The 27,749-nt window shown below is 42.9% G+C and overlaps 1 protein-coding gene across 4 annotated transcripts in view; it reads right to left on the bottom strand.

The window, feature by feature from the left end:
* Positions 1-27,749, bottom strand: part of AGPAT3 (1-acylglycerol-3-phosphate O-acyltransferase 3) — a 91,311-nt gene that overhangs the window by 54,096 nt on the left and 9,466 nt on the right. For 2 of the 4 annotated variants that reach the window (XM_030476806.1, XM_030476807.1), the window contains exon 2: positions 1,473-1,537. The exons of the other annotated variants lie outside the window; for them this stretch is intronic. The gene's annotated coding sequence lies outside the window, so the exon portion shown is untranslated. The remainder of the gene's footprint in view (positions 1-1,472; positions 1,538-27,749) is intronic. 4 annotated transcript variants of the gene reach the window in all.

The following is a 27,749-nucleotide window of genomic DNA, read 5'->3' as shown; positions in this document are numbered from 1 at the left end:
CATCTGAAGGAGTAAGCAAAGTCTGAGATCACTGCAGCAAGATTTGCTAGACAATCCTGATCCAAGTTAAGGAGGTTGAATTATTCTTGGTTAAAGTACCTCTGATACTTGAGACCAGAAACAGGGTAAGACCTCGACAAGTTAATTCAGGTGTCTGTGTAGCACTATAGTGCTTAGTTGGAAAGCTTTCATCTCACTTCTAGCTTGAAATGTGACATACAGAAAAGGAAACCATGGCCAGTTAAAATGACATAAGCTGGGAAAGCCACAGCTGCCCTAAACAACTAGGGCAGAACATCTTTGAACCAAGGTAAGTGTGTATTGTCTTAGATATCTTTCCTCAGTTACAGCCCAGACAGGTTTATACCCAAGAAATCTAGTAACTTATCTGCAATTTCTTAGAGAGTAGTTATCTTTAAGGTTTTGCCATGACTTATCCCTGCTTAAATGCCTAAATAAAAAAACCCAGCATAAATGAGTAAGAGGGGAAGTTGAGTAGGCTCAGGCAAGGTTTCTGTATTTCTTCGTGTTTAAGAGTGCTTGGGTTTCACTTGGGTTTATTCACGAAATTTGAACTGTGAATAAATCTTGAATGTGCTTTATAAAAAATTGCATAAACTGGCTTCTGGGAAGAAGCAGGCTCTGATAAAAGGGCCTAAATTATTTTTCTAAATGGCTATTAATTGTAAACCTGTTTTTTTTCCTACCACAATATATAATGTAAGCATGTCATTCAGAGTAATCCCAGGGATTTTTTTTTTTTTTCTTTTAAACACTGTAATATTCTTTTACTTAGAATATGCCCACTATAAAATATGTTTATGGCAATAGCAGAACACAGTTCTGCCTACCACAGAGCTACATAAAGGACTGCCTTCATCAAAATAAGCTCCTGTTTCTAGCACCTCAATACTATAGAGAGAGACCTGCTGTGGAGTGAGTGTGGAAAACATAAGCAGGAATAATCTGCAGGGTAAGGGATAAGCTTAATTTCCTCATTTCCCTCTTTCCTTCACTTTTCAAATCTTAAAAAAGACAAAACAGCTGCAAACACCCTCCACTGATATCCTCTGGCTGACCTTCATAAAGGCACATTCCTTTCACTACGGTGGCCCTCTGCCACTTTCAGTTTGTGCCCTAACCCAAACCCTGGGGCTGAGGGTCCCCACACTGCACTCTGGGGAAGCCTCCACTACACAGTTGGGACTTCACAAGCTTTTCTCCCATTGCTCTGACATTTCCTTTGGTGTACAATAGATTTATAGATAGCTTTTAGAGTTGTAGGTTTTTAAATGGCCTTCAGTCAGGGGCAAAGAAAAATAATCCCCAAACACAATTCTTCTTAGTTACCCACTAACGAGAAGCAACTGATCATTAACTGTCATGCTCTGATCTTCCACAAGTAGGCTTTCCAGTTACTCCAAATTAATAATTTTTTAGGAATTCAGATAAAGTTAATAGGAAGGAGTTACCTCATGGGATTTGAGAATTGCAGCAAGTCTTTGGCAGAAGTACCTTTCCTTTACTGGTCTTGAATCTGTAAAGTTCCAAAATGAAAACTTGTAGGTGAAGTGTTAGTCACATTAGGATTAAAACTCCCTGCAACCTGTATGTGTCTGGCATGCCAGACCTATGTCTTTTCCTTGAGCTCCTCCCTGCTCCACACCGCTTCCCCATCCACATTAAGTCCTTTTCAGCAAGAGACTGCCAACAGGATCATGAGCGAGCAGGCTTGGCTAAAAATATTCTTCAACACTGTCCCTCATGTGCCTCATTGTCTACCTCATCCTCTGCCTTGATGCTGGATATCCTTCAACCTTCCAGACTGTTTGCAAAGCACCTACCACCATCAGTGCTAGCGCCAGCAAATCCCAGGAGACAGCCACTTCCTAGCACTGGGCCCAAACCTGTGTGGTAGCTATTGGTAGCTGAGGGATCCTCTCCTCCATAGTTAATTTACCCCCCCTGGTTAGACTAAACTAACTACACATATTTCTGTTTATTCACTATTCATAATTCAAATACAAGTGAAATTAAAAGGATCTAGAGCAGCAATCTAGTTAAGAACTTTAATGAACATGAATAGCATTTTAGAAATAAAGTCTATTATAAAGCACTTGAACTAATTAAGTTTACTCCCTGCCCAAAACCCTCAGCATTCTGCATTAAGAAAGTAAAAGCCTTTTAAAGAAAGCTTTAAAATTCTGAACAGCTGCAGATAAAATCTGAACAGACAATAGTGAAACTAGCCCCATTTGCTATCATATCTCATTGAGTAACACAGACAAGGAAAGAACAGTTAAATACACCTATATCTCAAGAAAAAAAATATTCTTTGTTATTGGTGAAACCATTTCATGGTGAATGAGGCGATAATTCTGGATGCATCAGCTCTTCAGGATCTCAAAACAAACCCCCATAGATATGTATACTCCTTTCAAAGGTACAATGGCTAACAATAAAATAATAAAAATAAAATACAATCTTCCACAGAGCTAACAACCGAGGCAGAAAGGCCCAGCTTATCTTCTCCAGGAGAACCTGTGCATTGGACCTTTGAACTAATGTCCTTTTTCAAGAAAAGTTTTTTATTACCATCTTAATAGCATTTTTTAATTAATCAGAAATACACATGAATAACAGATTTCCAGAAGCCTGATGAAGCTTGAGCTAGTTGTAATCTAAAATAACAGTGTAATTCCTAAGAGAATGCTTTATCTTTACACTGTCCTAGCTTGGTCTTGGTCAAACACAGCAATAGAGTAAATTGCTATGTTAGAGGTTAAAAGCAGGGAAAAAAAAAAGTCAAGTAGAAGAGCACAGGCTGAGAAGACAAAAGATACTTGTGATCAAAGGGTAATACAGCATGAGAGTTTTATTAATCTTGCAGGAGTCTAGCCAACAACCCTGCCAAGGGGTTGTCCACGCTCCTCCCCGAGGCTGCTCCACACGTCCTCACCAGACCGCTCTGGGTCATGCCGGCCCAGGGCTGGCACGGGCTCACCCCAGCTCACCCCAGCCCAGCGTGACTGCAGCAGGTGCCAGGTATTTTTATGTCTAAACTGCAATTTACATCTGACCTGTTATTAAGTTCAAAGGGAGAAGCTGCCGCAGCAACGCCACTGGGAAGGCAAAGCAATGCGCTCCCGTCTCATCAGTGGAGAAGGGCAGGTTACGGCTGAGAGGGGAAACACGGTCATGGCCCTCAAATGCCTTTTGGGCTGCAGGAATAGTCTGCAGGAACACTCTGCTTCAACTGTCATAAACCAGCTGCACAACCTGTGAGATGCCAAAAATCCTGACCCTTTCTTCCCCCTGCATCACACAACCCACTTATGACAGCACCAGACTACGGGTAGCACATGCTTGTTTAGGCTGATTTAATGTTTCTGGATATTGAAAGGTGTGCACAGTTTGTAAATAACGGAGCGTGGCACTGAATTAATAAATTGTGAAGTTCTACATGAAGAGCACTGAAGCAATAGTCTAACTGATTCAGCAGTTCATTCTCACATCACAGATCTCAAAGGACTATTTGGAACATAATCAAGCAGCCAACTATATACAGGGAATTGTGTCCACAGCAGATCATCTGCAATTTGAGAATTACTTCAAAATCCTTTTAAAGTAAATCATTCTCCTGCTACGAAAATCTCAGCTTCTAAGATTAGAGACCTTTGGAAGATTATTCATTCCCTCATCTCACACTTAAAAGGATGCCAGAATTACTATATCCTGGACTGTAACTGAAGCCATTCAGTGCAAGCAGCTTTCTTATCAAGGGACTATCTTTTCAGTGAGATTCATTATATATCTTAGGTTTTGACTGAGGTATTTCATACTTCTTTTTCCCCATAAAGACAAGAGCTGAGCAGTCTTCTAATCTCTGAGATTGTAAATGCCTAGCTTCTACAGCTGCAGTAATTAAACCAACTTCTCATTCCATTATCCACATCAAGTCTCTTCCTCGGCATCTGCTCTATTCCCACACTGCGCTCTTAAATCAAAGCAAGATAAGCTATTTTCTAAGATCAGCTGACTTGTCTTCTCCATCAAAATTATTGCAGTCAAAATGATTCTGAGCAGATATGAAGCATCTTGATAAATATCCAAGGGTCTCTTTTAAAGAAAAAAACGTAGACATCATGCAAGTGGTTATTTTTAGCACCTGAGTTGTTCTATATTTATTCCTTTCTATTTGGGGGGGGGGGGGGGGGGGCGGGAAGGCAGCATGATCTCTGAGGAAGCATTACCAGAAAATATGTTCTACTGGAGAGTCTGCTTTATGAGTCCTAGCTCCATGAGCACTGCAACAAGTACATCATGCCATCCATTCAACCATACAAATCTAAGGGTTATGCATGCACACTGAAGAATATTTACTTGGTTTCAAAGAGGTGCTGAAAAAAAAACCCCAAAACCCAACCAAATAAAACCAAAAGCCAATCAACCAAGAAAGCAAACTCCTCACCATAATCTTTTTATCATTCAGCTTAGATGCAACACTTCAGACTCATGCTTAAAAACTTCCACCTTTAAGTATTTCTAATTGTCTAGGCCCCCAAAACCCCTCAATATCTTGTGGGCTAGCTCTTAAAAACAAAGCAAACCCACTCCCCCCAGCTCCAGGACACACCATACCTCAACAAAAGCTTAAGTCAGCAGCAATAGCAGTAGCTCAGGCCACACAAACCCTCAGGCAACAAGACTACTTATCTCTTCCTTACTCTCTTTCCTTGTAACTGTTACCTTCTTGCCCTGAAGACTCAGGCCCTATAACCGCCAACATATTTATCCTGCCCCAACAACCTCGTGCTTCTGATCTTGATGCAAATTCTCTGAAGGCTTATTTTCAAGGACAGGATACAGATTACCAAAGGTGTGGGTTATTTGTGTGGGAAGAGATAGGTCAGACAAGAAAAGCAGAACTGTGTCAAGGAAGCTTCTCTTAATTGCTGTAAACTTTCATTAAAGTTTAAGACAGGGTCTTATATCCACAAAACTGAGAAGAAAATTTGTATTTTGAAGCTATCAGTATTTCAATTTCCTGCTCTACAAAGATATCTGTTATCTACCCCAGTTATTTTAGATTTTGTGTTAAGCTCGACCTCTTAACATACTCATCAAAACAGCAAAATTTGGGGTAGGGTTGGGGAAAGATAATGCGTACTTCTGTATACAAACTTGAAACTTCTCTCTCCTCTGACCTTGAAGGACTCTGTCTTCCTTCCAGGTATTCCCTACCTACAAGACAGACACATCACTCAGCCATACCCTCCCAGTATTTTTCCAACTGGCATTACCTACACTTTGACACCTCTTCAATCCCAAGGTAAACAACAGACAGTTGAGGAACTCCATAATACGAGACTATACCACAAACATTTCAGCGCACACACTGACATCAGATGAATGTTTGCTCAGCGAGCAGGTTATTACTATTTTCATACAGTGCAAATCACCTGAGTCTGCAACTTGCCACAAGGTAGAAGTATGGATTTCCAAAAAATTACAGGCTTTCCAAGTTAAAAATATACGTGCCTCAATGACCTCAATCACAGACTGACCCTTTGAAGACCTTGCACTGCATCACTATTGCATTGCTGAAATCAGCAAGACTTCAGGTCAATCTTACACAATTTTAAAACAAGCAGCCCCGAAGGCTTTCAACTGAGAAAACCCACATTAAATTCACAAAAAAGAGGAAATTCTCTGAGGAACTGTTGCCAGCTCCTCCTCTACTACCAAACAATACTTTCTTTATCATTGTAAACTAACCCAAAGCAAGACAACAGAAGCATCCAAAACCTTAGAAAGAGAGAAATCGAATGCTGTATATCCTCTCTGGTTATGAAAAACATAACAAAAAATGCAGACACTAACCCAAAATCAAGTTTGGGTTTCCTTAAGAGAAGTACATCTGTTGAAGAAGGGACAGCATATCAAATTTATTCTTATATCTTAGTTTAAAAGCTACTGAGTTCACATGACAGTTCTTTATTAGACAATTTGTCTACCTTTTGTGAATTAGATAATCCCCCTTTTAAAATGGATTACATTCCAGAATAAACATGTCAGTAAAAGTTTGTCCAGAAATATGCACTGTGAATGAAATCAGTTCTGTCTCTGGCAATCTTCCCTTCTATTACATTATTCAATGCCCAAATTAGGCTGGTTTATGGCTTTTGTTAGTACCTGGGTGTCAAACTGACCACATACAACCTGTGTGCTGAAAGGCCAATATATAGCTAGGTATAACCCATTTGTAATCACAGACAGAGTTGCTCACATACCCTCCTCAGTACTAGAGCTGTCTGATGTGCTTCTCTGAGCAGATCCATGAAGACATCCTGCAGATACAAGCTGGTTCCTTAATATGAGCCAGGAAAACAAAACTCACAAGGACACATCCAAACAACTGAGGGGGTCGTCCTTGGGACAGTTGTTCTGTAATCACGGGCACATGAGCCACAAAAATAGCTTCTTTCAGAGGAATTAAGACAGCAACAAGACCTCCAGCACCTGTCCCTACCATAAGGCATCAGAAAAAGCAGCAAGGGACACCACGAAGCCATAGCCAGCATTAAAGGCACCAGGGAAGCCACAGGCCCAATTGATCTAAAATAGCACATTAATCCACAGCACTAGTCTACTACTTTTGAAGGGAATACCCTGTTGCTTCTGTGACACAGATCACAAGATGGTTTGGGTGTGCACAAGCCACATTCCCTTTGGATGAAACTATAAGGAAGATCCACTTAGAGTGTCACTCTAAACACACAAGCAATAGGCAGACTGCATCTCCACAAAGCTCTCCAGCATGTCCCAAGCAGTAGGAGACTCTTCAACTGCCACAAATTTATGCAATACTTGGAATACCTCATTCTAAACAAAGGACTAAGTAGTACCCTTTGCACTTTTGTTACATAATGTACTTTTGTATTTGATGTTAACCACCAGCTCCCAATTCTTTGTGATCCCCTCTGCCTTGTGCTGAGGCCTCTCTTGCCTCTGTGCCATTTCTCTTTCCCCAGTACCGCTCTGCTTTCTGTTGCTTTCCTCACCATTGCTGAATGCTACTACTACTTTCAGCTTTATTTTGTATTGTACTCCTTCCAAATGTCCCTTCCCATGGCAAAGATCAATCCCCTTCATGCTCATAGAAGCACAGTGGCAGCTGGAGTCACATGGAAGCACCACTGCTCATCAAGCAATGCTGAAAGGGGAACAAGGCTTCTCTAGCAGCAAGAGGAGGATAATTGGCTAAGGAGAAAGACTGCTGACTTGCAAGCGCAAGAGGACTGGTGACTGGTGTCACAAAGATCAAGGGGATGAAGGTTGCCGACCACAGAACATGTGAGCAACATGACAGGCAACCCTTGCTACAGATACCTTCAAGTAGATCTTTAGACACATCATCAACCCTACCCCCTACTACCACAGAATGTGCATGTGCTGGGGCCAGGGTCATTGCACAGCATATACTCTAAGACAACACAGTCTCTATGCTTATTCCCAGACTCTGCAGGTAGCTCCTATGAGGGAACACTGATGTTCAGGGAATAGACCCTTCCCTTTGTCCATTCACCCATAGATGACACCAGCACCTTCCTGCATTAACACCTCTGATTCCAACCTAGTTAAGTTCATTGCTTTTCTGTAGCTGTTGCTAGGGAAGAAGGATGTGTGCACAAGTCTTCAAGCTGAATTACAGTGCACTGATCCTGGGTCTGCAGAGAGCCAAATCAGCAGTCTGACCAGGAAGGTTGTCATTGCTTTAAAGGCAATTCCACAAGGGCAGAAGATTGCTGTTGCTCATAGCATAGCAAGCAGCTAAAGTAGATAGCATCTCTCCACTCTGTGCCCTGTTCAAGAGCCCTGCTCAGTCCTGCTAACCACGCACAAATATGCACACATATGCATAAAGCATATTTTGCTAACACAGCCCACAAAGGCCCTGACTATCTCCCCCTCCTTCTCCAGTGTAGGGGCACAACCCCAAAGCACATGAGCCTAGGTGACGCCTTGATCCAGGTGGGCTGTTGTATGGCATAGAGCAGAGTCACAACAGTTACTGATGGGATGCCCTCAAAGGCCACTGGATACTCCCAACTGGTTCTCTCTTCAGTGCTGACCAGCAAAAGAACCCCCAAGGGATCAATATTTTTGAGGGAGCCCTTTTCCTTCCTTTTCCCCTCTCTGCTTCTCCCCTTTCCACTGCTCCCCTGTGCTTCTCTGCTTTCCCCTGCTGCAGATTTGAGCAGGTCATAGGACACATTCCTGCAATACAGCACTGGCCATAGCAAAGAGGTAGTTACCATGCATGTTAGAATAGCCTATTCAGAGCTCCACTTCTCCTGTCCCTTACAGAAAGAGCAATTTCAGCCTATTAGTTTATGCTACCCTTCATCTCCTGCTGCTGCTTTCACTACGCTGCAGAAATCTGTCTTTAAACCTGCAGAAACTAGTCAGAGCATATCCACACAGCAAGGACCAGTTTGTTTTTCTCTCCTCTTTAAGGTCCTCTGACATAGAGGAGAACTCAAAGACAGCCCCTATTCACCAACTCCAGGCACCTTATCCCAAAGTTTCTGGAGTAGCAGCCCAAAGAGTTGGAGGCCCAGAAAAAGACTAATCAAAAAGGACAAAAAAGTGATGGTGGATTTGAGTGCCGCCAGGAACAGAGACGCAAACATGGGGAGGGCAGGTTAAGCAGATCCAGAGTCCATCAGGAATGTCTTTTTATTCAGCACAGACATTTTCACACACGAATAAGTCACGACACATTGTTCCATTCCCATTCCACTCTGTCTGCTCCCAGCCACTGATCATGGTGTTTTTCCTCTGTGTAATATGGAGTGCTCCAACTTTTTGAAGCAGATGTGGGAAGCTGAAATTACAGCCTCAGAAAAGATTCACCCACATCCTCAGTGCCCACAGCGGCCACCTGTGACTCAGAGGGTGCTGAAATTATTTGTGTCTCACCTTTTGTGCGAGCAGAACCAGGGAGCCTGTTCCACCTCAGTAAAGCAAGATATGCTGCCATGGCCTGGAAATTCCCTACCATGGTCTGAAGCCAGCAAGACTAACAAAGGGCTGCCCCTCCTGTTTATTTAACAGTTGTGCTGGGTCAGGAACCAGGCTGGAATCAATACTGCTCACACTGCCTGGGGCTACACAGAAGGCAAAGGTCCAGGTTATCTTGTTGATAACTCCACTACATGGAGGTAAAAGGTTTGGAAAATGGCCTTGGAAACCTTGATGACAACTACACCCAGACCAGACTTGCTCACCCCACATCAGCTCACCACTAGTGGTAGGAACTGAGGGTCAGGAGACTTTACAGATGACAGTCGCTCTTTTATGCAAGGTCTGGGCTGCTAAAATTTAATTTGGTGACAGCAGAGATGCTGCTCCCTTCGATAGCAGAAGTCCTTGACTGTGCCTTGTCACACACAAAAGCTCTGTGCCCACTGCTGGCCATTTCATGTCTCGAGAGCAATGGCATAGAATCATAAAATCACAGAATGCTTTGGGTTGGAAAGGGCCTTAAGATCATCTGGTTCCACCCCCCCCGCCATGGGCAGGGACACCTTCCACTAGACCAGGTTGCTCAAGGCCCCGTCCAACCTGGCCTTGAACACTGCCAGGGATGGGGCATCCACAGCTTCTCTGGGCAACCTGTGCCAATGTCTCACCACTCTCATAATAAAGAATTTCTTCCTTCTATCTAATCTAAATCTCCCCTGTTTGAGTTTGAAGGCATTAACCCTTTTCCTACCACTACAGTCCCTGATGAAGAGTCCCTCTTCAGCCTTCTCTCTTCTCCAGGCTGAACAGCCCCAACTTTCTCAGCCTGTCTTCATATGGGAGGTGCTCCAGTCCCCTTATCATCCTCGTGGCTCTCCTCTGGACTTGCTCCAACAGCTCCATGTCTTTCTTACATTGAGGACACCAGAACCGTACACAGTACTCCAAGTGAGGTCTCACAAGAGCAGAGTAGAGGGGCAGGATCACCTCCTTCGACCTGCTGGTCACGTTCCTTTTGAGGCAGCCCGGGATACGGTTGGCTTTCTGGGCTGCAAGCGCACACTGAAGCTGGCTCATGTTCAGTTTCTCATCAACCAACACCCCCAAGTCCTTCTCTGCAGGGCTGCTCTGAATCTCTTCTCCACCCAACCTGTAGCAGTGCCTGGGATTGCCCCGACCCAGGTGTAGGACCGTGCACTTGGCTTGGTTGAACTCCATGAGGTTGGCATCGGCCCACCTCACAAGCGTGTCAAGGTCCCTCTGGATGGGATCCCTTCCCTCCAGCATCTTGACTGCACCACACATCTTGGTGTCATCATCCTACTGCACCAAGCTTCTCAACCAGCACCAGAGAAAAAGTAGCTGCAAAACTTCAGAGAAAGCTCTTACTTTTGCCACCTTCTCCAAACAACAGGATGTCCTGGAAGGTGAGAGTCTGGTCTTTTGGGTGTGCTCCTGGAGCAATTGATGGTGAAAAACACCCATCTCCAGCACCGATCTCAAAAGCAAAGAGGGGATGCAGGCAGCAGGTTACATAGGTCACTTAAATGAGCAGGAAGAGAAATTGTTTGTTCCCACAAGGGGCTTACACAGACATTACTGACAGGGCAATGACATGCTGGCATCATCCCTGTGAAACAGGGAACAGGACAATTTGACACTTCCTGGAGCAACAGTCCAAAGAGCAGAGGTTAGTGGGACAGCTTTCCTTCAGTGCACACTGCAGCACAAACACAGGGAGGACAGCCGGTCTAGGGAGTAGGCTCACTCAAATTCAAAGAACAATAAATGGACAAAGCAAGTAAAACTGAAATGTCATCTCCTGGCCTGCTCCGACTGCCTTGCACATGCAGTTAACATAGACAAGGCTAGCCACGACTGCCCTAGCAAAAAGATTCTCTCCCCCATAGAGAAGAACCCAGAGAAAGCAGCTCCAAAATCCCAGCCAAAGCCCAGCACTGGCAGTGCAGGGAAGAGACGACTTCTGCTAAAAAGCATTATGAGTATTACGCACCATACTGCAGCACAGTTCTGTTGCTTAGGGTTTTTGTTTGTCTTATTAAACTTCTGCTTCAGGTATCTGATGGACAGGTGACTTTTCAATCATCCTTTCCCTACAATGTGTACCTTTGTTAGCTACTAGAAAAAACAGGGACCAGCACTTTTATTTGAACAAGTGGTAAGGACAGAAAAGCATACCATATAGTCCTTTTATTTCCAGTTTGAGCAATACCCTGAGTCTGAACATTTCACATGAGTGTATTTCTCCCCTTCCTCCTCCAAACATGACATTCAAAACCCCAGAGGTTATCAAACACAGAGCTAGTATTAATTAGCCTCTCAGGAGCTGCATACCACAGGACCAGGGCAAATTGCTGTAGAAGCCTATTTCTTCTTTGGTGGATTTTGTGCCAATTCACAAGCCACATGAAGAGTTTAAGGCAAGGGTAGGACTCTATTTTGGCATGCACCCTGCCAGGCAATGCAGTCACTGCTACTTGAGGCACTAATCTACAGCTACACCAATGCGCTAAAAGAAAGGCCAGAAGGCCAAGCTTGGTCCAAAACAAGTCAGGGGGCAAGCCAACAGCTAAGCAGGGTGGATGGCAAGGGCTGTGGTCCTTATAACTTTTTTGGACTGTTTTTACAGAATTGTCCTCTTGGGTTCCACAGAAGTCAGAGCACTCCAGCAAGTAACACCACCAAGCGCTTTACTGATTCACCCACTACTTCCCTAACATGACCCCTTTCCAGCTTGCCAGGAACCATCACCAGCCCCCCGCCAAGGGCTCCACTACAAACATGCATGGAAGATGTCCACTGCCTTGACCTTTCCTGTCCTTCACAATTCTGAACAGGTACCTATATCCTACATAAAGGAGGTATTGAGGGATGGAGGGAATGTTTCCTCACATCCAGGCTCACTGTAACACGAGGTGATTATAAGGGCTCTCCAAAACTGAGGGAGGTGAGGAGAAATATTTTAACTAAGGGGGGTGAAGAAACCCCAAATCTTTATCATTCTTTCTAGAGACTGAAATATTTTTTTCAGTAATTTCTTGTTTTATTTCTGTGCTTTCCCAGCTCCTGAACTAGAAGTGCTGACCTACCCTCCCAACCAAGACCATTTCTCAGCCACTGAAATCCAAGAGATACCAGATCTCACACATACTCACGTTATCACCACCTAGATGTAAATCCTCTGGTGGACCTCAGTGTTTTCTCCCCAAAGAGAGAAGAAACAGCTGCTGAACAAAAGGAAAAAAACCCCAGCAAAATCTCTTTATCAGGCAGCTCATTTCTCTTCTAGGGGTCTGAGTAGCAGACAATAGGGAACAGACAAATTGGGGGACAGGGACAAAAGGATCAAAAAGGCCAGTGTAGGGAACAGACTAAGCAGATTTGGCAACTGCCTGCAAAAGGGGACAGAAATGGCTCCAAATGGGATAACAGGACCCTCAGAAATGGCAACGATAAATCCTGACCAGAGCTGTACATTAATACTTTAGTACCATCCATTTCTGTTCATGTTTGGACAATACTCTGAAGCCTGGGGAAAGGACTAATTTGAGCACAGCTAATCACTGGGATGAATCAGCTCACCAGTGTGCATTCTCCTTAGGGAGAGAAGAGAGAATTGGCAGACGACAGTGCTGCAGAAGACAGCAATAGGAGGAAACAGCTGCTGAATTTGATGCAGGAGAAGCCTGTCATGTGGAAAACATTTTGCTGCAGTGTTCTTGGCCAAAATCATCATCCCCAGCCAAGCACATCCTACAGCACGTAAGAACAAGTACATTCCCTTTGGAAATCCTGTGGATTTCCAACTCCAAAATGCTGAAACAGCAAAACCCAAGGCTTTTGCTACTGTACATGGAAGCAACAGCAAGACAGAAAACATCCTCTATCACATGGCAAAGATCAGGGGAAACCTGTATCAATACTGTCCTTTCAAGGATAGTATCAATCATGTGAATCCAAAAGTGATGAGTCTGTGACAGATCTACATCTTTATTTCAGGAAACCTGTACTAGTTTGAGGATAGTTTTTGCAGCAACTTGAGGTCCACTGGCTTACAGTCTGCACTGTTAACTTCACTCTGTATCTTTCCTAAGATTACATGCAAAATGCACTTCAAGTGTTTTCTATAAACTTGATTTACAAAAACCTCTAAAATCCTTCAGAATAAAACGGAAGTGCAAAGCCCCACGTAGGGCCACCATGCAGCCCAATGGACTTGCTGCAATTTGCAGCAGCAGTTCTCTTGCCTCTTCAGTGTATTGTAGACGTTACTGCACCTCTTCTGCTAAATGAGGCTTCCACCTTTCCCCTTTCTCACTCCTCTCACAGACCAGTTCAGGCACCCAAAAAGCAGCCTTCAAGACTGCAGCACCAAGCCTTGCCAGGAACACTCTCCCTACAGTCCTCCAGACTGCCATCCGCCTTAGAAAAACACTGCTTGGGGAACACTGAATCAGGGGAATGGCAAGCAACCCACTGCCCACAGCAACCGTAGGAAAAAGTCTTTCTAAAGAAATAGTTCTCGTTGACAAAGATGCTGGACTGAGCTTAAGGATCCTGATAGCACGGGCCTCTGCTGGTTAGCAAATTTCCAAAAAGTTTAACACCAATTCTCTACTGACACATCAGAAAGCCTGGTTGGGAAAGGGAAGGCTCAAGGCTGATGGTTTTACCAGTGACCTCAAGACACTCTTGGAGCCACTGCTGTACTAACGCACTTCAGCATACTGCCAAGCAGCTCTTTACATCAAAAGTAGACACTGCACTGGGAAGCAACACATCAGGAGCAGTGATACACGAATACTTTCCCAGGCAGTGACGGCTATGCAGAGAGCCAGGCAGCCACAAACTATCACATCCATATGCTCCTGGGCAGAGCTCCCCTGGACCAGCACCAGCGCTGCCAAGCTGACCTTCAGCACACAGAGGCTGTGCTCCCATCAGCAGCCACCTTTGTCCTGCATGGCGATCTCTCCCAACCAGGCCATGCTCATTTCCGTATGCAAAAGGATTGTGCCACCAAGCAATGGTCCCACCTTGCTGTCTGACAGGAAATAAAGATGGAAACTCCAAAGGATAGAAGAATTGCGGGAACTGGTATTTGAGCTTGCACTCGCAGAAGTCTGGTGTCCTTAGAAAACCTTCCTATGACACACTGGAAAGTGAATACCAGAGACCAAACAACAGGTAAGTGAAGAGCCCACATCTTGCTAATATTGCAAAAATCAAGCTGCCATGCAAGCTTGCTGATACAAAGAGAGGTAGGTCAAAGCCATCAGGTGGACATGTTCTGGATTATTTCACTTTTATGGAAAATTTTATGCAAATACATATCTGCACAGGAGTATTTATATGGAACAATATCTGAAATATATTATCAGTACTTCATATGAAAATCTACTGTCAGTACTAAAAAAAACCCTGCACAACTTGAATTCTTTTCTCATCGCACAAGATAAAGCTCCCAGGTACTCTTACCTGTAAGAGGAAGACTGACAAATAAGCACTACAAGCACTGCTCTTTAACAGGCTTTTTTTGGTTACAAAGATTTGATCAGCATCATCCTACCGCACTCCAGCTAAGTCACGGATCAGTTAAATTAGACCCATAATAGAAAGTACAAGCTAGCTTCAGCTTTGGTGACCTTTGTTTCCAAGCTGCCTTAATGGGACAGAGAAATATTATGGAACAAAACTGCAGTTTGTATTTTTGTTCAAGCAAACACTAGTTTACCACTGGACTACTACAGACTCCCTACCTGCAACATTTTCAGTGACAAATAACAGCCCACCTCCAGGACTGCTGTACTCTCTATGCACAGGCAAAGAACCATGTAATAAAAAAATTACACCCTCGAATGTACATATGCTCCACGGGCTTTTCACACCATACAATCTATTCCACCAAGCAATTTTTAGACTTTGAGGACCAAAAGTGGGTTTGTATTCCAGCGCCAGATTGACTGATCCTCTCCTTCCTCTGAAAAGTAAATAAACGCTGCTCTCGATTCTGCAGCACAGAGATAAAGATCTAACTTCAGCAAGTAACCTGACCTTTTAATTTTTCCTGATGTTTCACGTGTCCCATCAGCGGCATACGAAAGGTTTACTTATTTGTTCTTTTTCCGCATGGCAGAAGAGAGCTTTCAGTCTGTGTGAAAGATGATGCCTTGGGTGCTCCCAGTGGGCCTCTTATTTATTCCTCATTGTAACTACTTTCTTCTTTCTTCTGCTGGCAACTGAAGACTCCTTCACCAGATTTCTGTGGTGACAGGCATGAGAAAAGACAAGCAGATATCTTCTGTTGCATCTCTGGACACCTGCTCTGAAAGAGTCTTCTGTTCCTGTGTGCTGTTATTTGAATACACGAATGACCTTTCCAAGGCAAGCAACAGTTTTCCCCAGAACAGGCTTAGTCTGTCAAATTGAAGGCTGGAATAAAAGCACTCGCTCTCCTCAAATATCTTCCAGTGCTACCTTTGAGAATTGAGAAATCAACAGCCTCCGAGACTTTTTTCAGTTCCTGCAAATTACAAAGCTTAAAGCAAATGGGGCCTTACTGTTGTAGTACAAATAAAATTATTACACTCTGCCTATCCATAAAGATTTTAATAATACAGAGTCCTGTGTATAAGCCCTGTTGATTTTTCTCACTGTTTTTCTCCCAGGTGATCAAAAGGACTAGTTTCCCCACAAAAGCCTTGACAGGCACTTGGAAAAGCAAAGAGGTACTGAGCCACTGAAAACAAAGAGAGCGCAGTATGTACACAGCTCATTCCTAAGCCTGGTGAGCCTTGCAACTTGGGGTCATTGCTTCCTCCAAAGCCAGCCTGAAGAGTAGAACCATCCTAAGAGTCTTCCAATATTGGCTCAATGGCTTTCAAAACAGTCAGTCCCTCTATTCAAAACGTATGCAAATTAGGTCCGGGGGGGTCCTCACCACTGTGAGGGTGGTGAGGCACTGGGAACAGGTTGCCCACAGAAGCTGGCTGGCCCAGTGGCTGCCCCATCCCTGGCAGTGTTCAAGGCCAGGCTGGATGGGGCTTTGAGCAACCTGGTCTAGTGGGAGGTGGCCCTGCCCATGGCAGAGGGTTGGAACTAGATGAACTTTAAGGTCCCTTCCAACCTAAACCATTCTGTGATTCTATGAAACGACAAAGAGGAAAATCGCATTTCATCAGAAACTGGGACAGTTTTTGAGCAAGGGGAATCAGAGTAGCTAAAGGAAATTCCATAGGAGAGGCAAGACAAGAAACAAAGAGTGTACAAAGATGTTGAAGATGCAGGGTGGAGGTCAGGAAGCAGGATGGAAAAGGGGAGAAAAAAAAAAAAAACAAACGAGGCCTTGCTGTAGCTGATACAAACAGGAGACGGGGTTATCATGCATCTCACATCGCTATGTCTAGTTTTGCCTTCAGTAGTTCAAGGATTATGTTTACAGACTGAAAAGTGTGCATGGAAGAGCTTCACAAACTTCAACCAGCAGGAAACAAGCCTTCAGCAGGAGACTCAACAAGGAGAGCTGTTTTAAGTTTAAGGAAAAATAAAAATAAAACAAACAAAAACCCCGAACAAACAACAAAACACCACAAACTTGATCACAGTCTAAGTCCCTGCATGGAAACAGGGTTTACAGCAGATTATGCCTCAGCTGCTGGAACCAAAGCTTGGTAAACAAAAGCCATAGGCTTCTGAATGAAACAAAAAATTCAGGTCACAAGCCACGTACTTCAGCAAAGATCAGCAGCCACTGGAACAACTTACCAAGGGCCAAGACAGTCTTCATGACTAACCATTTTTTAAATCAAGCCTGGAAGTTTTTCATGGAGGCAAGTTATAGTTTGCATACAGATTTATGAGACGCAGGGTTAACCTAGTGCAATTCCTACACCCTATACCTTTGTCTCATGGCCCAAGAACCCAAGGGGTAGGTGTATGAAGGGGCTAGGGAACAAAAAAGCGGCAGGAAAAGAACGTAAGAGGAGGTGCAGAAAAAGATATAGAGGAAAACAAGCCATACTGATAATGAAGTAGAATGAGTAAAAGCACCTATAAAGAGAAAGGATGTACGTAATGATTTTATTTCTTCTAATTGAAGATGCATGGGAGGAAGGAAAGAAACAGGAGGAAGAAAAACCAATTCTGAGCAGGAGACTGGCGCTAGAGAGGGGGCAAGGAGAGGCCATGAGAGAACAGATCTTTTTTATTTCCTCAGGTCACTGAGTATTTCAAGTGTGAGTCTTCCAAGTGCAAAATTCCCTGCACCAGAAAACCCAGGCCCAGCTTGCTAGGCAGTACTCTGACTGTCCTCACGTTGTGTAGGCAGTACACAGTGCCACATGAGAGTAAGCCAGAAAAATACTACGGCTAAAACATGCCTCCAGTCACACTCACACACAGCCCGATTCTTCCAGGTGACAAAGCCTTACACTTAGTGATCCCCTGTCCAAGTGAAATGTGGAAGCAGATGCTCTTTAAAGTCACTGTATTCCTTTGTGTGCTGCCTTGATCAATACAGCTGTGTTCATTTACTACTTGTTTCAAGCTCCATGACAAGGTACAGCAGCGAAACTGTACCTGGATACCAGTTCTATGGGGGATCAGATGTGTGCAGGCATTGTGATCTATGCAAAAGGAAAGGAGACACCAAGACAGCAGGTACAGATACACAAAAGCACAGGAAGCAAAGGACTACCTAGCTGGGCTCTTTCTGTTGGCTTTAAACAACTATAGGATTGAATAACAATAACCAAATTAAAAGGGTTTTCCACATAATGGTTCACATCTTTATAGTCAAGAGTAGCTGAGGTGGTAAACTATGTAGGACAGATCAAAACATACTGACTGATTCATTAGCCATGGAGGCTTTAAAGCAGGCTGGTTTGTCTCGCTTACAGCTCTATCAATGAAAGTAATCAGCCTCCCTGAACACGGCAAGAAAGTTTATTTAGGTCAGCACCACAGGCTTTTCTCACCTCTCCTAGGTATGGGATGGTAACTTGCTGGGGGAGGTGGACAGAGGGATCAATTCCCTCATCAGATCCAAGTTTACTCCTGTCTTTGCTCTAAAAATCACATTCAGCAAAACACACACACAGAAACCTCTAAGTGGATAAACAGTGCACAAAAGCTTACACTTCCTGCAACTGAGCACTATCACAAGCAGAAAACACACACAGCATCATACAAGTACATAAAGAGTCAGGGGCAAAACTCAAACTCTGGGAAAACAAGCCTCCTGAAAGTCTTAGGGAAGTAAACACAGGGGGGGTTAGTACATCCCCTTTCGCTTCCACCTACATTTATGTTTCGTCCACACGGCTTCTTCCACTTAAGATTTAAAAAACAAAACACAAAAAACAAAGACAAAACCCCCCACAATAAACACACAGACATTCAAAGACAGGTCTGTCCCACCCCGCCAATAAATCCCAAACGTTCTCTTTAAAACTTGTGTAATACCACTCTGGATCAGCTCAGTGATCCCCACGCTGCATGATGTGGTCCCAAGCAGTATTCACTCTGGAGGTATCAGAAGGAAACAGAAAAAAACTTGCTAATGTATAGATATATTTGAATGACTCCAGAATGACTCAAGGAAAGGAGAGTAATTCTTCCTGAACACTGAAGACAGCTGGTAGTGTACTCACACCCCCCACAGAAAGGCTTTTAAGTGTTAAACAGCATAGTCACAGAGATTTATTCCTTCTCATGAGCGTGCTTCGCCCAGCTTCCAGACGCTCTGCTCCTGGGAGCTCCATTACTCATGTTAAAGAGTATTCCTTTTTAATCTACCTATTGCTTTTCAGATTCATTTCACAGCATGATTTTTAAAATTTTAAAACTAAAAGAAAAAAAAACCACAACATTTGACTGTGAGAAACTACCATTGAACAAATAAGCCAGTTTTGGTTTTTTCTCTGTATGAAATTCCTAAACACAAGAGCGGGCAAAGGAAAAAGAGAGAAATTAATAGTCAAACCCTGAGAAACCAGACTTTTAATTTTATTTCAATGTGATAGATCTGGGTCCTGCAAGAGACTAACTGCTGTCAAGTTCCATGAAAGAGTCAATAGCACATACATGTCAGAAGCCTGTTTTCACACCTCATTGTCAGCCTAAACACAGGGTTAGGTTTCCTCTCATTCTCATTTCCTAGATGCCACAGAACGCTGAAATGAAATAGTAGAGCATTTCCTACCCTACTAAGAAACTAAAAAATTAAAAAAAATAGTGAGATGCCTTTCTGCATCCATCACAATCATCTATTTTCACGTATCATGGAATGCAAAAACTGTCTCATTATCCTCACAGGGAACAGGAATTCATATGTAAAGACAACTTTTCCTAAGTGGATGAGAGATTTTAAAAAAGGATTGCTGTTTGAAGAATATGGAACCCATAAAACAATAATAATAAATAAAGGTTACAATATTTACTGGCACATGGAAAATAAAATTCCACGTTCACAAAGCATCCTAAGTATAGCACATTCTGTGGTAAATGGATTAAGACCTCACACACACTTCAGAAGAGACATCTAAGGCATTACAGCTTTTCTTTTATGAATTCCCAGCTTCAACGTTGCCCCCCAGCACAATCATCACCTTAAAATACTAAATCCCAGACCACCTGGGCCTGCAGAGATGTGCAGAGCATGTCTGGAGAACAGCAAGTATGTACTGACCCTTATGCGCACACTACCACTCACATTCTTCAAAGGTCCAGCCGCAATCTCATGTTGCTTAAAATACAAATACCATTTGGAAAAGCTACATAATCAGGGTAAAGTGCACAGGTAAAGCAAACATACAAATGCACTCTGGATCTCTGTGGCCAACTCTGGCACTGAGAAATATTGTCACAGACTTCAGTAAGTTTTACTGATCAGCACAAGTAAGTATGAGCAGGTTTCTCTTTTGGAGTGCTTTTTACAGTCAGGAGGAATGGTTATGATTTCTCAGGATTGCATTTCCCCAGATGACAGGCTCGGCTTTTCAATCTGGTGTGCTGCCCCACTGCCCAGCCCTGACCGCAGTGCTGCAGGCTCTGCTGCTGCCTCCTACCCAAGCTACATCCACCCCTGCAAACACAGCCAGGGGTTTGTCACACCACAAAGCAGCATTTGGTTACAATCCTCAAACACAATTTGAACTATTTAGAAAACATGAATTATAGTATTATTTAGCATTTCCATTATAATGTTATAACATGCTGTCAAAAGACTTTTTGCTTTTCAGTGTACATACTGGCGAATAGAATATATTTTGACCCCCACACAAAGCACTGGCTGATTTTTAGACAAAGAAAAATAGGTAAAAACAAGCACACTTGTTAACACCTTCTGAAATCAAACACATTAACTACAACTGCAACCAGCATTTGATGCCTTCCAAAGGAAAGGATGTTTGCTTTCAGCAGTGAAATCACCTGGATCATAATTTGAAATGCTGGTTATTACAAAGATGGGCATGAGCTACTGAGGTGGAGGGAACTATTAATTACTAGGTTTAAAGCTCTATTATTTGATTATTAAAAACAGCCAAATATGCTCCTGTCTCTCTCTAGGAAAAAACAAAAAACAAACAAACAAAAAAAACCAACCACAAACCAAAAACTAACAGAAAAGGAATATAGACTTAAAAAAACCCTCTTCTCCTTTCATTGAATGCCTTCCCTCCTAAAACATGAAACATTTACCCCAAATACTAAACAGCTGAATGTATATAGACCCTTTACATGCACCTGCATACTAGGAGTCTTAATAAAAACTGAATGCTTAGTGACCAAGTAACTTGCTTCACCTTACATTTCTGCTAGGCATTCAGACACCAAGAACAACACTCAGAGACTGCTTGAATCATATCCAAATTCGCACCATGGACGTGACTGCTTTTCAGAGGCTGGACTTTCCCCTAGTATCCACACTAATCATTCTTTCCATAGCACTATTCTAAGGTGGTTCTGCAACTATGGTCCTTTTATCAAAGTCCAAAACGCTTTTCATGGATGATGATCGATGATAATAATAAAGCAGCTTCATTCAGGACACATGGGAATCTTGAAATCAAGAGGACTTACACATAAATCTGAGTGTTTTAGTGAACAACAGAGGGTTAGAAAGCACTGAGGCAGAAGTAATTTTTGCTAGGGAATGATTTTGCTCTTCACAGGACAAATATTTTTCCAAAGCTGGAAACCTCTGGAGGTGTTTTCTTTTGTCTCTTCAGAACATCAAATTTATTACAAAGGTATCACATAGTGTTCCAATGCATTTGTTAGTTTGGAAGTATTGTGTTAAAGGACAGTAGGAAACCAAGGAAACAAAAAATAAAATCTCACCATACCAATCACTACCTTAATTGTTTTGCCTTCACCATAGCAGAGGCATGCTATTTCATTATAATGGATATGACAGTGTGGGCCAGGAATAGGGAAGAAAGCAAGCAATCAGACACTACTTTGCTCAGAAGCTATTTAATACATAATAAAAGTCTTGATCACCACTACTAACAAAAATATTAAGGTTTCCAGCACTTGCTGCCCCGTAAGTAGCTATCCGTGAAGGCACTCTATTTATACGCTGACACACCTGCATTTTTGGAGTGTTGAATCCATGGAACATTCCTTTATTACACATTACTCCGAGATCTTCCTTTCAGAGAGATTTTAAAGAGTTTTATAGCAATGAAATAACATCTTCATGACAGTCAAATAATCTCAAACTGAATTAAAACACTGACCTATGGGTTTATTTGTGTATTGGCACTTAAAGCTTTTGACTTTAAACACAAAGATGAACACTAAGGCAGGGAGCTGAAAAGACAACTGAGGTTTGAGGAAAAGGCTATCTGTTACGAAAGCTTCTAGGTTAAGAGGCAAAGAAAAGTTGTTCTTGAAATTCTTACCAATGGTTATGGAAGAGATCTAGGTTTCTAAACACCGGTGCCAAGCATCATTTTTAAACTCTTCCGAGATCTATATCATCCACATGGGACTGACAGATGCAACACCAGACCACTAGGAAATCTATACCTTTTGAAAGAGGTGGCTCCAGACCAAGGGAAATACTCTAGAGTGCCTAAAGTGACATTAGATGTTCAGATACCTGAGTAGCCCCACTAGTCTACAGCATTTAATTAAAGCAGAGAAGATTACAACTGGGTTTAGAACCAGCCTGATCCCTCCATCCTACCCCTTCCAGCCACTTCATATGGAGGACAGCCACATGATTTCAGTGTGCAGAAAAGAAAGCTGCTTTCTTAGAGTAAGTATCTGGAATACTTTGCATGGTATTGGTCCAACAAATAACTGAAGAAACTTTTGAGACTAGAGACTATGAGAGAAAGAGCACACACTATAAACTGAGCTGCACAGAAGGCAGATAGAAGATAGCAGCATGAAAGGACTAGGCTTTCACAGTGCATCAAGGGATTTACATCACTATTTCCCACTATCTCCCTGTGATGGCCATATCTCTATTTATCGGGGGGGGGGGGGGGGGAATGAAGAGCAAAGTCAGGCCCCAATACGGAAGAGCATACATTACAAACTCGAAAACCCAGGTTTTAGATTTCAAATACATTAATTACCTGATACACACACTTTTGGGAAGTGTTTTCTACCTGCACAGAGCTGGCACCCTTTTCTCCATGACCGCTGCCATTACTGATGGGGATCACCATGACACCATGTGCAAAGGTAACATAACTATGCCTTAAGACTCCAAGTACTCCACCTTACTGTATTTGAATGCTTATTGAGTCTACTCTGCCCACTGGCAGGGCTTCAAATTTCAAATTCATGCTAGGAATAAAATGGGCCAACCCAAAATATAGCCACAGTTGATCTACAGAAAAAACACTAAGCCAAAAGGAAATGGTTTTGTTCTCCTTTAGGTTTTATTACTTTCACCACAGTATTTCTGTTAGACAGTCAAAAGTACATTTAATACAAACCAGAATTTAGTATTCAGGAATCTGAAATGAAACCATGTCAAGAAAGGCAACCACTGCCAACAGAAAAGACCAGTAGTAAAAAGTAGCTTGAACGCTTCAATTATTCCAACTTCTACTGAGTGATGCGCAGCAACCAAAATATACCCATGCAAAATAAATCAGCCTTGGCTAGAGTTTGACTTTTGACCTGATTACATTCTTCTTCCCAAAACAACCTCTCATCAAACAGCTAGAAAGGCTGCATCAAGAACTGCCCAATATAACCAGGGTCTTTAGCGAGCTTACACAGCTGCCTCCACACGCAGAAACTATCACTTCCATCTCAAGAACTGCAAAGCTGTCTCTGCTGAGTTAACATCTGAACAAGTCTTAAGATAGGATCCCTACATAAATTAGGATTGCATCCAGACCTGAAGCTGGAAACTAGGACTCTTGAGAAAAAGAAGAGATATTGCCATCTAAAAATTGGGCAGCAGCTCTTAAACGCCTGAGTGACTCCTCCAGAGAGCAGTCCTAGCCTCTCACCCTCTGACAAAGCAACAGAAAGTGCCTTGGTGAGGTATGGGGAGTACGAAGCAGCAGAAACAACCCCACAAGATCATGGTGGAAGAAATAAAGAAATTTGACAAACAGCATATTCAAAATGCAAAAGACAGATCCCAGCAAGCAGTAAGCAAGGCCAGGAGAGATGTGCTGTAGGAATTTGGAGCAAGCAGGCAACAGGGAGTCCCAAAAATCAATGGGTTGAACAGATGAACCTGCACGACCCCCCCAGCATCTCCCCTCGCCCCCTCCTCTATTTGAGCCCAAACCCTTCCAAAAACTTGTTGGCTTAGTTTATAGCTGAAATAATGGCAGCATCTACCCAATTATGTTCAGGTCTGTTGGCTACCTACACAATGGACTCAGGAGTGAAGACCCACAGCCCCCACACAAGGCAGACGCGCTTACGTAAACATAAATCCAAGGAAACCTAGGAATATTTAAAGGCTCTTTTCACACCCTTCATGCCCCTCCTGTTTCCCCTCCCTTCCCCACATACATCTAGTATAGACAAAAATGGTTAGAGGTAAAATAAAGAAAACCTGATCTAATTACACTGGAAGTACAAAAATGGAATACACAAAGATTAAGTGTTGCTAGTACAATTACTTCATCTCTCATCCAACGCAGCATTAAATTTACCTGCTCGTTACTGTAATTTGGCAACTGAATCAAATGCTTAAAAAGAGCCCTGACAAACCCCACAATGAGTGGGATTAAATGAGGAAGAGGAGGAGGAGGTGAGAAAGAAAATTGCACCAAGAAATCAAGATTAAGTTAGAGATGCACAAATTCACCTGTCTGAGATGATCCACCCTCTTCTAGAGAGTATCTGCAAGCTAAAGTTTCATGCAAAAAACACTTGGTGGAGAAAAAAAAATTCCAGCTTTGTAACCAAGTTGCATGTGCTTGGCACTGCTAGAACTTGTTAAACAAAGCTGTGTCAGACAGACACCCTTGCAGAAAGAATCTGTATCAGCGCAGTGTGTTTTTGATTTGTGTAACAATTATTCTCCAGTTTAGAAGCACACAGCTAATGAGGACTCACTACCCAGAGCAAACACGTATTAAGAAGTGCAGGTACTGGTTTTCTGCTGTTTATACCCTCTCTTGTATGTGTAATTCCAGCAGATCACACTAGATTTGTGAACTTCCAACAGTACATTAATTGCAAAAGATGGAGTCTTCCAAGATACAAGGGCCATTTATCAAACAATAGCATCCAAAATGCTTCCAATCTACAGAATCCTGCTTTAACACTGTTCTGGAATTAAGGAAGAAACGCAGCAGGGCTCCCCTTTCATAAGAACATATGGCATTTTAAAAAGCAGAGCATTACAAATTCCACCAACAGCTACTGAGTCATTCAATAGAGGCTCAATTTATCTTAGTTCTGTCTCTCCTACCTAGGCACACGCTCCATAGTGAGAGGAAGACCAAAGTTCCCTGCGGTCATACGGAAACAAGTTGTGTCTCATTTATATTAAAGATATACATGCTTTCTGTGAATTTTTCAGACAAAGATGATGACAGCTAAGTACTGCCAAGTTTACTCACTGTCCATTGCTGGGGAGAGAACTCAAAGAACAAGAACTTCCTTGTGTGGAGCATCCTAGATCGCCTGTGTTTTACCAACATGCAAAGACCATATGTCCTGCCAAACCATTTTAGGCATACTACGCATAAAAGAAAGCATTTCAGGAAGCTGAATGGTATTTCTTTTCTGTTCATAGAGTGACAGACCATCACAGTCCATAAATTTTCTGGTACTTCGTCTAATACTTGTTAGCGAAGCGTTCGCCAGTACAGGGAGCCAGGAACTTGACTCAGATTTTAATTCATTCCTCATCATTCTGCAAAACTACTTCAGCACCCACCAGCTTCGTGCAATGGCTGCAATACCAAAAAGGCAAGCAGTCCTCTGTTATAGAAAGAACCAGCACTTGCATTTAAATTCTGTGGGCACACACCAACTAGCCTCTGAATGAGGTTTAGCCAGCCTTTCAGCTTTCGTTTAGTGCCCTCCACGCATTGCTGGCAGTTACTGCTTCTGGCCAGGGCGACTCTAAGGTACTTTGGCTGGTCATCAGGAATTAGTTCTGTGCCACAAAAACTCACCAAGAGCCAAATGACTGAAAAAATAGCAAACCAAAGGAAACAGGCACCATGCTCTTTCCGGTAGCTGGGTTCAGGCTCCAGATTTGAGACTGATCTTTCAGGTAAACATCTTCAAGGCTTTGGTCCACCTTCTGCATGGAACACACATGGAAGTGAATTCACTGCAAGCGAATTATTTCACACACTTAAAAGAGGAAGATATGAAGCAGTCACTAATTAAAAGGACCCCATGTCACAAAAGCAAAAATACCAATATACCCTCCCTAAGTCATTCAGTCTGATGCACAGATTTATCAGCACTGCCCTGTGCTGGAATTCACAGCATGCAAGGCTCCCAGAGTGGAGCAGGCTTGGAGCAAGAGTCTCTACCAAAATAAAATTGCATTGTATGCAGCTGAAGGGGATTTCAAGAGGTCACCTAACCCAGCTGTCTCCAATGTTTGACAGCCAAGCTTCTCCAATACCTTTAACTTATTATCATCATGACCACTTGCCCCCACCCACTCCCACCCATTTTTTACATGGCAACAGAAGGATTGAGCAGGATAGCCAGAACTTATGTTCTCTGGATGCTCCCGGCCCCTTGTCCACATCTTGTAAGGGTGCACTTCCCACCAGGAAGCCAGCACTCTGGTTCCCAGTGCAGGAGCAACCAAACTCCAACCCTTCCCGTAGGCATCTGCCAGGATCTTTTCTTTTTGAATTCTTTCCAGCAACTGAAATTTCACAACTCCCATTTGGCAACAGAAAGCTTTTTCCAAAGCTTTCCAGCTCTTCCTTCTGCATCTTAAATCCATAACTTCTTGTCCTCTCTACAGCAGGCATGGAGAGCAGTTCACTCCCTTCTTCCCTTGCAGCAAGCTTTCGGGTATTCTCTATGTAGACCAACTTTCATTCTATAAGCCTTCCTTTTGGTAATGTTCTCTAGACATACATGTGAATTTTTTCACTCAATTTTTCTTACAGCTTCATCTGCAGAAAAAGGTGTTTCCTAAAAGTGGTGCTTTCAGCAGCATGCGATAGCCCAGCTCATGCCCAGCAGAACCATTCTGCAGGAGCGTGTATGCATCCCAATCTAGCGTGTGTGCATCCCCACCTAGTGAGCTTGCTTTTTACTTTTGGGGTCAGAGAGAAGGGACAGGTTTGAGGTTGGGGTTTTGGCAGGGTTTGGTTGGTTGGCTGGGGTTCTTTTTGCAACCACTTAAGACTGACTCACATTCAAGTTTGCAAACAGCTGAGTGGAAGCATTACATTTTTGGTTATTATCAAAACAGGTATTTGGTAGGAATACAGACAAGCTAGGGCTAGTTTTCCCTTTAGATATTTTGCCAACCTAGCTGTGCTAATGAGTAGTATTAAAGAAGACACTCCAACGTAAATCCAGAGGTACAAATTAATGTAGGCAACGATATCACCAAAAACTGAGGCTGGTCTGTAGGATCTGGTTAATCTTATTCAAAGAGAGAGATTAAGAGTACCAGCAAACAGACTCCTCCTTTCCAGACTAAACTGCAGTCCCACTAGAAAAGATGCTGCCAACCTTTTTTCGGTGTTGATATTCCTATTGCACTGGGGAGGAGCAAGGAGCCAACTAGATAGGAGGTAAGCAGCCAGTTTTATCTGCCCTGCGACAAAATGCTCTCACTGATGATTACTCCACTATTCCACTAGTTCTCATGCTGTTCAGGCAGAAACCTGAACGCGCAAGAGAGAGTGAAATAAAAGGATGTTACTTTCTTTTGCTGTAGAGAAAGGTACAGGCATGGTACCTGAATGAGGTAAGGCTCATAGTGGGTTGCATGCAGCAGGGGAGTGATGATGAACACTGACTACCTGGTTTTTATTGTGAAATATAACCAAGATGACACTGTGAATGGCAGTTCTTCAGGTAAACAGCAAAAACCTTGTTTTTTTCCAGTAAAACTAATGATACCTTTGAGTTCTGGAAAGCTACAAAACCTGCTTTCCAAGCTATTACATAAAATTTCCTTTAATATCATCACTATCTCGGTCAGCTCTCTTTCTCTAGTATGATATTGCTACTGAAAAGCCAATATACTACTCCAGCAGTGTACTGGA

This window comes from Strigops habroptila, chromosome 2, assembly GCF_004027225.2.
Source record: "Strigops habroptila isolate Jane chromosome 2, bStrHab1.2.pri, whole genome shotgun sequence".
NCBI lineage: Eukaryota > Metazoa > Chordata > Aves > Psittaciformes > Psittacidae > Strigops > Strigops habroptila.
Note: the sequence above shows the minus strand (reverse complement) of the source record. Positions and strands in the feature narration are given on the sequence as shown.